Source organism: Achroia grisella, unplaced genomic scaffold (genome assembly GCF_030625045.1).
Source record: "Achroia grisella isolate CSIRO2021 unplaced genomic scaffold, CSIRO_AGI_Agris_v1 utg770, whole genome shotgun sequence".
NCBI lineage: Eukaryota > Metazoa > Arthropoda > Insecta > Lepidoptera > Pyralidae > Achroia > Achroia grisella.
This window is the reverse complement of record NW_026713016.1, coordinates 1,690,427-1,700,981: the sequence shown is the minus strand read 5'-3', so window position 1 is coordinate 1,700,981 and position 10,555 is coordinate 1,690,427.

The following is a 10,555-nucleotide window of genomic DNA, read 5'->3' as shown; positions in this document are numbered from 1 at the left end:
GTTGATGTATGTGTTTGTATTGTAGGTGGGTTTATTGTAGGCTGTACATTTAAAGGGTTTACTTGGGTCAGCTTCAGCAGCTTCAGATTCAAGTTCCCTACGTGCGTTTTCAAATATACGTGGGATAATTTCGTCGTCATCGTTGTCATCGAAATTTACTAACAGGGATTCAATGCTATTATGAAATATTTTTGCTCTGGATAAAGCATCCGCATTAGTGTTCTGTTTACCCTTTTTGTATATAACTTTGTAATCATACTCAGCTAATTTTAACCTCCATCTTGTTAATTTTGAATTTGGGTCTTTGAGGGACATCAGCCATGTTAATGGTCGATGATCTGTATAGATAGTAAATTTACGGCCGTATAAATATGGTCGGAAGTATTTTACCGCCCATACTATAGCTAGCAACTCTTTTTCAATAGTTGAATAGCGGGTTTCTATTTCAGAAAGTGTCCTAGATGCATATGCAATAGGTTTGTCTGAACCTAACGGGCCTTGAGAGAGGACTGCTCCGAGAGCAAAGTCTGATGCGTCTGTGGTAAGTATAAAGTCCTTGTCAAAGTCGGGGAATTGCAAGAGTGGGTCGTTGGTTAGTATTTGTTTACATTTATTAAAAGCATCTATGAACTCAGGTGTATGTGTATGACTTTGTGATTTTTTTTTAAACAAATAGTCATAGGCTTTGTTAATTTAGCAAAATCTTTAATGAACTTTCTATAATAACCAACTAAACCGAGGAAATACTTAATGTCCTTCTGTGTTTTTGGGATAGGGAAATTTAAAACAGCTTTTATTTTATCTTTATTAGGTTTAAGTCCGTCGGCTGTTAGTTCATGTCCTAAGAATTGTACATGTTTCTGTAAAAATTCTGATTTATCGAGTTGAATTTTGAGATTATGAGATTTTAAACGATCAAATACTTGTTTTAATTTATTCATGTGCTCTTGTAGTGACGTAGAAGCTATTATAACGTCATCTAAATATGTAAAGACGTTATCAAGTCCACGTAAAATATGATCCATTAGTCTCTGGAATGTACTTGGAGCATTTTTGAGACCAAACGGCATTCTTAAAAATTCGAAATGTCCCCTTTCTGTTGAGAATGCTGTTTTCTCAATATCACGAGGGTGCATTTCTACCTGGTGGTACCCACTTGCTAAATCTATTGTACTGAAGTACTGTGCACGTCCTAGTATATCGCTAATGTTCGGCAAAGGATATTTGTCTTCAATAATCCTATCATTAAGTCGCCTATAGTCAATGACTAATCGCCACTTGACTTTGCCAGAAGCGTCAGGCTTCTTAGGGACTATGTGAACAGGGCATGACCATGGTGATATACTTTCACGGATAATGCCTTGTTTCATAAGGTTATCGATTTGGGATTTAATTTCTAATCTTTGTTGTGGGGCTTGTCTATAACTACGTACAAAAATCGGGTGTCGTCAGTTAATCTTAGTTCGTGTTTTACAGCGTGAGTGAAGGTTAAAGGGATGTTTTCGGAATAAAATAGATCTCTATACTGATAGCACAATTTAGTTATCTCGCGTTCCTCTTCTTCGTTCATATGGCTAGATCGAATTTTCTTTAAATTTTCACATAGTTCTTTATCAATATTTATATTACTTTGCATTGAATATGAATAATGAATCGGTTTTTCATTTTGCTTATATGGTTGTAATTCGATTGGGGATTTGTTTGTAATAATTTTCTTTTCTGTATTTGAATTAATGATTGATGTTAGGAATGTCCCATTATGAACCTTAACTATCGCCGCGGGAGATACTAAACCGGGAGTCCAACGGTATTCGTCATCGATATACTGTCCGTCTGTTTAGTTACATTTAATTTTAATTATTTTTTGGCACATCGGTTCTAATCGAATATTCTTTTTAGGGTAATCGAAATAAATTGGTATGTCAGTAGCGAAGTATTTTATTTTTTAAATCAATATTACTCGAGAGTGATTTTAATAGGTCTAATCCGATTAATCCTTTTTATTTATCGTCAAACTCGAAAATGAGAAATTTGTGAGTGATGTTCGAGTTAAAGACTGATGGTAGGGGCAAATGAGCGACATATGCATGTTGCGTCACCGCGTGAGCTGTCTTTACCTCGAATGGTTCGTAATCGATGCATTGTTCGAGTTTCGCGTATTGAATGACATCGGGCGATATCATAGAACGTGAGACGCCAGTATCAATGAGAAACTTTCCATTAAACTCGGGGATTATTATGTACCGGAGATGATCTTTATCTTGGTGGTTTAGTTTTATCAACTCTGGTCGTCTTCGTCCTGAGTTTCGGAAAAATCCTGAGATGTTTCAATTTGTTCTTCTATTAAGTTAGTGTTAGGGTAGTAATTGTTATGCTGTTCGTCATGAGGGGAATAATAATCTAACGGGTTGCAATAATACTGAGGTGTGTCGGACTTACCTTCGTACGGAGTGTAGAATAATTCCTCATATGCATATTGTGGAGGTGTCGGTTTGTTAACCGATCGCATAGTGACGTCAGATGTAAGTTGAGTCGGACTTACCTGTTGCTTTGGAACGTTCGGCTGTCTTTGATGGTTATTGTTACTCCTAAAGTTGCCTGAGTTTTGCTTAAAATTACCGGGGATTGGTCTATTCTTCCAGGGTAATAATGAATTAACTAACTGTAACTAACTAAGCCGTTGTTCCGGGCTGAGATTATTTTGTTGAGGTACATATTGATTAAATGGCATTTGTCGTGAAAAATGTGGCTGCGTTGAAAAATTGAATGGTGTACCTACTTGACCATGAAATTGACGTGGAAAATTATTAGGTTTATAATTATCTATTTTTGTAGCTTTTTGCTGTTGGTTTTGGGAATTAAAACTAGAATTATTCTTATAAGTAACTGATTTCGTCTCCTCCTGTCGTGCGGTTACTATTGCAAGTTCCAATGTACCTGGCATCATAATTCTTACGCCTATTGATATATGGAAGTCCAATTGACTGATATATTGCTCAATAGCCATTTTCTCATAGTACGATTTGTCGGTGTGTTGCCCAACCATATACAGAGTATCTAAAAGGTCCCTAATCCTTTTACCGAAGGATTCCGCATCCTCGTTTTTATTCCGACGGATACGTGTGAGCTCTTGCATAACTTGAACCTCATTCCTAGGTTCTCCTAGACGTGTTAGTAGAACGCGTTTTATATCGGGCCAACTGTTTAATGACTCCTCATAAGCTATCGCGTCAATCGCCGCACCACTAAGGCGACTTTTTATAAGACAAACTATAGCTAGAGAGCCTGCATCCGCTGTTGGGTGGATAAGTCCCATTAAATTATCAACTTCTCTTAAATAAAAGTTTAATCTTTTAGGGTTCCCATCGTATTTGGGCATGAGTTCAGTAATCATCTTATAGTCGGCTGCGAACTCCATTTTAATAATGTTTTATATTTATGATAATAACTATACTACTATTAATACGTGTATACACACAGAATTCAATTGATTTTAAATTGACTTGTGAAATCTATAGCGATACGAGCCTATAGACAGATACACATTAAAGTTCACTTATAATTAAATACGAAAGGAAATAGAGCATAGGATGTACTTGGAAAGTAATAGAGTACTCACCAACACAGCATCTTCTGCATCTCCGTTTCGGGTCTCGTCGATCACAGGTCTCCAATTTTCCGGATTCCCGCAAGTCTTCAATATGCCGCCGTTATAGTTCTTATTATGAGATCGCGGATAGTTACGATTAGCACCGTTCACTCTAGTTCTCAACACACGAAGAGTCTATTCGCGCGAGGACTTCTATTTGCAAAGTCCTAGAGTGCCGCGATCCTACCGACTGCGCCACTTATGTTACGGCGGGCTATATTTGCCTTTTAAAAATATATTTTATTTAATTAAAACAATGAAATTATTAAAGTATAAACTGTATAATTATGTCTAATGATCGAACAAGACTACTGTAAAAATATAACAATTAATAATTGATGTTAGGTGCCGATTCGTGGTAATTTGCTGTTCCTGGTAGCGGTGTCAGCTTATTGTGCCACACACAGCAATTTACCAGGCGTTACGCCATGGTAACTCAAGTCGTTCTTTTTTTTTTACTGTTACAAAAGGAGTTTGACAAGGACCTAAAAGATTTCTTATAGTAATAAAAACGATAGAAACAAAATTTTTGGTGGCCAAGTAGTCAAAAAGAAAATCTTCTACGTAAAGAGAATCAGTGCCTAGGACCTACCAGCACCACCCGACCTCAAGTCACTAGTATGTTGGAGGAAAACTCTATAAATTACCTTAATCTCTTCCGTATTCTCTTATCAGTGCTTTAACTCTATTCTATTACCAACTATCAAATTATCTTTATGCAACTTACTTATTAATACTTAATAAAGTATTTTTTTTACTCCAGAAGCAGGAGGAGGTCTCTCTCTAAAAAAATTTGGTGTGGATCTTTAAAGATTATTTTTATATTATTACTGATTAGATTATACATGGCAAAAGTCTTTTACTGGCATCAAAAAATATATAATTCGGAATATTAGGAAGGAGGGAATTTTCTATGATCTGTAAAATGTGAGGTAAATTACCTTTGCGTCACGTTGAAGAATATGGGTAATATACTGTGACGTACATGACAAATTATGCTACTGCATAAGGATTGTAATGGGTAAGTACATTAAACTGAAAGGTAATAATAAACTAAGGTAGACTTTCTACAAAGTCATTTGCGTAAGTACTCTGTCTACTCTTACCCTACCTCTGTCTTACCTATTTCAGGCAGCAAGCAACTTACTTTAACTCTTACTAAATGGCAAAAAGTTATGTAACATAATGTGAGACCCTGATTGCCTAAATTACATATTACACCTGTTCTATAGGTATCAGTGCTCTCTTTTAACGTATACTGTAAATTAAATTTGTTACCAGATATGCGGTTTTTTATGAAACTTTACAGTAATATAGTATATACGTCAGAATAATAATAGGCTATAATTTAAAATTATATTATCGAAATTTGGCATTATATAATGATAAATGTGAAGTAAGTATGATGTTGACGAAATTGCGCGCATCAGCTAGTAACAATATATTTCTAATATCAACTAAAAGCATGTATCCACTTCAGTTCACCAGTGAAGCTACTTAGCTATAACTGTGCCTGGCCTGTGCACAAAAAAATCTGCAGATTTTGACAAGCTGAACACATCCTATGTGGTTGTAGCCCACTAATTGATAAACGAAATATTTCCTTTGGAAAGTATACCCTCTATCCTGAGGAGATAAAACCATCGTTCCAAAGAATATCCTTCAATTCTTGTCAATGGAACTTAATAATATTAGCATAGAAAGTTACATATTATTATGACACCCTCACCTCACCTTAGTGTAACCACGCAATTACTGGTGTAATAAACATTTGTGTGGCAAATAGGCATAAAACGTAATATGTAGGCACGTCACTATAAGAAGTACACGTGTCAATTGATGTTTCCTAATTATCCTTATTAAGTTTAGGTAAAGATGTTAGAAATTTTTCATTTGGTTCAGTTTTTATTTCATTGGATTCAGTTTTTATTGGGTGATAATTAATGTTCTTTAATTCATTAGAAGAACAATACTTTTATATACCTTAAATTTAAATAATAAACGATTTAAATACATATTTACACGTTTACGTATCAGGCAGAAAGCCCAAACAACGGGCTACTCGAATCAATACTTTTAGAGACTAGTGCTATTGGGTAAAAACAACATATGCATCATGACTAGGGCTGTGATTGGCCACTGTAAATTGAATAAACACATGGTAAACTTATGCCTGTTATCAACAAAAATCTGCAAATTTTGCCAAGCTGAAGGGGAATGGGAGTGGGTCGCAATTCTACTACCTGACAATAGCCCAAAGGCCTCAATAAAAAAAAACATATGTTTACATTATTTTCGCATATATAAAACACAAAAAATTTGTCATTTTATTTGAAAATGACACCAACAGATAAAAAATAGTCTACTTAAAAAAATATGGAAACATCCTACCGCTTACGTTGAGGATAAACTGTCTCTTCAGTTTTTGCTCATTAATCCTTTGAGTTGTACCAGTCGCTTGGTTTTGCTACGCACTTCCAGAGGACTCTCCATACTCCTCAATAACTGCTCTGTTCAATTTATGTAACAGACATAATTTGAACAGAGCCAGAGTCCAGTATTTTTTTAGATAATATATTACATCAACTTAATTGACGGCAATCTGATAGTTTACTTCCGACAGTCGCGGTTTCGATTCACGCAAGGTACATAAAAGTACATATTACATACATATTGTATTCATGAGTTTGAGTTTGTGAGTAAATGGCGCCATGGGAAATACTCTAGGTTATTAAAAAATGAATCATGTATTCAATAGACCAGACTTAAATAAATTAATATAGAAGTTATTTTAATTTAAGTCTGGTACAATAATGTTTATCAGTGAATATTATGAAACACCAAATATTCGTCACTACAGAAACCATTTTTCATAGGGATTCCCAATAACGTTTTCTTATATTTAATAAGATTTTTGTACTTAAGTTTTTACAGTTTTTTTTTTAATTTATCACTTAAAGAAGACATTTTTAAATTTTATTAATTCAGATATCCATCTATATTATGTTAGTATATAACTTATAAACTATGTTAGTAAATTATAATATATATCCTTGTTATTTCAATTCATATATATATATATATATATGTCCACGTTCAGATGCACTGGGTCCGCAGTAGTGTAATGACGATACAGTGCTTATGGAGTGGACAATCTGACATATTTGTTACTAGCTACCCACCCCGGCATCGCACGGGTGTACGTGTATTATACATATAAACCTTCCTCTTGAATCACTCTGTCTATATAAAAAACCGTTTCAAAATCCGTTGCGTAGTTTTAAAGATTTAGCCATACATAGGGACAATGATGGTAATGATGATAATGTTTAGAAGGCTGTTTGCGCTCCTCTGAATTCTACACATTAGTTATTTTCTAAATTTTTATATTCTAAGTTTAGAGTCTAATTTAGCACTGCGTCGAAATTCATACATTCCACTGACTATCTCGTTAGGCATAATAGCTGTAGGGATGTATGTATGTAAAAAAATTGATATAATAAAAACATGACCTAGTTTACTGTTTACATAGGTATTTTATATACCGATCAAAACAATTCCCTTGGGAAAATACACCATTATTGAAAATACATACGGATGAAATAATACGCTGTAATTAGATAAACAGAAAATAACATTGTTGTAAATTTTTTTTACCCTTGTTCACAATTGTATACTTTATACAAATAGGCTATTTACGGTGATATCAGGAGCTGTATCATGGTTAATATCATTTGTCATTTATATAAAGTGTACAACATGAAACCATGTATAAACTAGACCTCATCAATACTCGGGACCTATATGTAGTTGATTACCAGACCTAAACATATTTACACATATTTTTCTCGATTTCCGCAGGATAGCAATATATTATTTGACGACCTCGGTGGTCTACCGATCTAGCACACCGCTTTACGACCGATGGTCGCGGGTTCGATTCCTCGCACATTAGTATTTCATGAATACTAATGTGCGAGGAATCTAACCCGCGATTATTATGAAGTATCATTGTTTGTATCGGTCTGGGTATTTTCTATGTATAATATGTAAGTATTTATGAAAAAAAAATCTATGTATATGTATCAGTTGTCTAGTATAACACAATATTTAAATAACTTGGGTCTAGATGGCGCTGTGTTAATTATCCTGAGATTGTTATTATTATTATTATTTAGATCGTACACAAAGTACCTACAGACTGTTTTCTTTTTAACTATTGTGTATGTTAGCAACAGACCACCATTTATAAGTTTTTCTTATTGTGAACTATGTTTATTATATACAATTTTTTACTTTTATATTTTCTGTTTAGTTACACAACTATAGGTTGTGTCAAATATAGTGCAAAGGATTGGTGAGTTAGTTATTTATTTGAACATAAAAAAGATTATATACGAGTAGGTATATACTATTACGGCCGGCAACGGTAGAATATATTTTTTTGCTCAAATAATATATAAATAGTATATTCATGTACTTAAGTGGCCATACTGAGAAACTGAAAAGCTAGCTTAGTATGATGCAAATAAATAAACATTTTCCAGTTTAAATCACAATATAAATAAAAACAATTCATCAGACCTGAACTGAGATAGCATTGTTTACTCAAATTATAAATATTCATACTAGCTGATAACTGAAAGAAGAGTCTTTCTTTTCAACATTATAGTTTCTCTCATAGATCATTGTTGGTACAACAGATTAACAACTATATAGACTATATAGACGGTAGGAAAACAAATAATAATTCTTGTATTTTTTATTTATACTACGATGGTGGTAATCAAGCATACGGCCCATCTGATGGTAAATGGTTACCGTAGCCTATGAACGCCTGAAAATAAAAAAATCTTGTATAAAAACTGAATCTGTAGAAGTGACGAAAATGTTTATAAAAATATAAATAAACAACTGATAGGTATAACACATGATATATATAGTATATTCCACAGAGCATATATATGTATATATATAGTATATATTAGATATAGTACATTCCACAGAGTTCCACGGCTGTAATCTGGCGCGATTATTATTATTATTTATATCTTTTGTTATTTTTTTTATACTCTCCTTTACTTGACTAAATTTAAAATTACTTTAAATTACACTACGATTTATATTAAACTAGCTACTCGCCCCGGCTTCACACGGTTGTATATAAACCTTCCTCGATATACGAGTATATAAACCTTCCTCTAGAATCACTATTTATTTAAAAAAACCGCTTCAAAATCCGTTTAAGATTTAAGCTTACATAAGGACAGACAGCGACAGCGATTTTATCTTATACGATTAATGATGATGAAGTTTTAATCATATTTATTTTTATTATCATATTTTATTTTTAATGCTAATTTGTTAATTAATGTTTTTCAGGTCAATCAACTTGTATGATTATAGATGTGGGGCGATTGTCAGTAGAGTTGATTTGTGGTTTCGTTGTCAGCGAAGGACTAATTGATCGTTATCACTATTAAAAAATGGTAGTGATTCTATGCAATAGTTGATATAAAAAAAGTAGGGATTCTACGCAATAGCTGATATGTCTGTCAATCTCCCGGTTCCTGGGGTATGAAGTCAGTAAGTCACACATATCTATAAACGTTTTATTGAATTAGTAATGTGGCTATACATTCCACATCGTGTGGGACAGCACACAGCTACTGAAACTAAAATGTCATTAGACAATGAATGTACATCTCCTTATTTCCCTTTTTTTGTGATGAATATGCAAACATACACTCTTATATACCATATCATTATATATGCCATATTAACCATTTTGTTTCTTAGCTGTATAAAGGGAGTTTCCTCCCGCGTACACTTAGATTATGGAATGAACTTCTCAGACTACAGCATGGGGTTTTTCAAGACGGGTATATTAAGGTTTTTTCAGGGTCGGCAACGCGCACGTGACACCCTGGTGTTTCAGGCGTCCACAGGCTACGGTAACGATTTTTCCATCAGATGGGCCGTATGCCTGTTTGCCACCATAGTAGTATAAAAAAAATTAAGAACTGAAATAACTGATTAATTTAGTAGGAACGTGAGGCAGCTAGAACCTAATACGACAGATAAGTTAATATTACATATGTAATATTATGTTATCTGTGCTAATACTAACGCTACCTCGTGACTCCCGCAATGGTGTTCGAGGTACATTGTGTGATTTTTTAATGGGTAAGAATCCTAGTAACCACCAAAACACTGTTCTTCTAGAACAAGTTCTGTCATAGGGACACTAGTTCTAGAAGAACAGTATTTTAAAGATTTTTCCCATGATGAAAAAAAAAAAGACTTAGCTCTTTGTTGTATATATAAAAGGAATTATATTTCATTGATACCCCGTCAGGGAATACCGTTACTGTACCGATCACCATGCTATTATAACCTCGTGAATAGAAAAATGAAAAAATTTTAAAACCATATCCTGATATAAGTAAATTAAAAATAGTCACATTACATGAATCATTATCAGCTATAAATTATTTACGCCAGATGAAATAGTCGTGAGTTATAGGTATTTCCTCATTTCCTGTAATTATAATAGGGTTGCCACATCCATAAACTTCTTATATATAATATTATCGTGTCACAATGTTAGTTACCATACTTCTCCCAAACGGCTTGATCGATTTTTATGAAATTTTACATGCATATTCAGTAGGTCTGAGAATCGGCTACTATCTATTTTTCATACCCCTAAGTGGTAAGAATATACCCCTAAATATATATTTTTTATTTTTTCGACATAATATTTTCATTTTATTACTATTTAGGATTGAGAAATACATACAACCCTAAATTTTCACCTTTCTAGCATCAACCCCTATTTTTTAATAGCGATTTTAATTTATATGGCAAAACTACGTTTGCCGGGACAGCTGATAATATTATAAA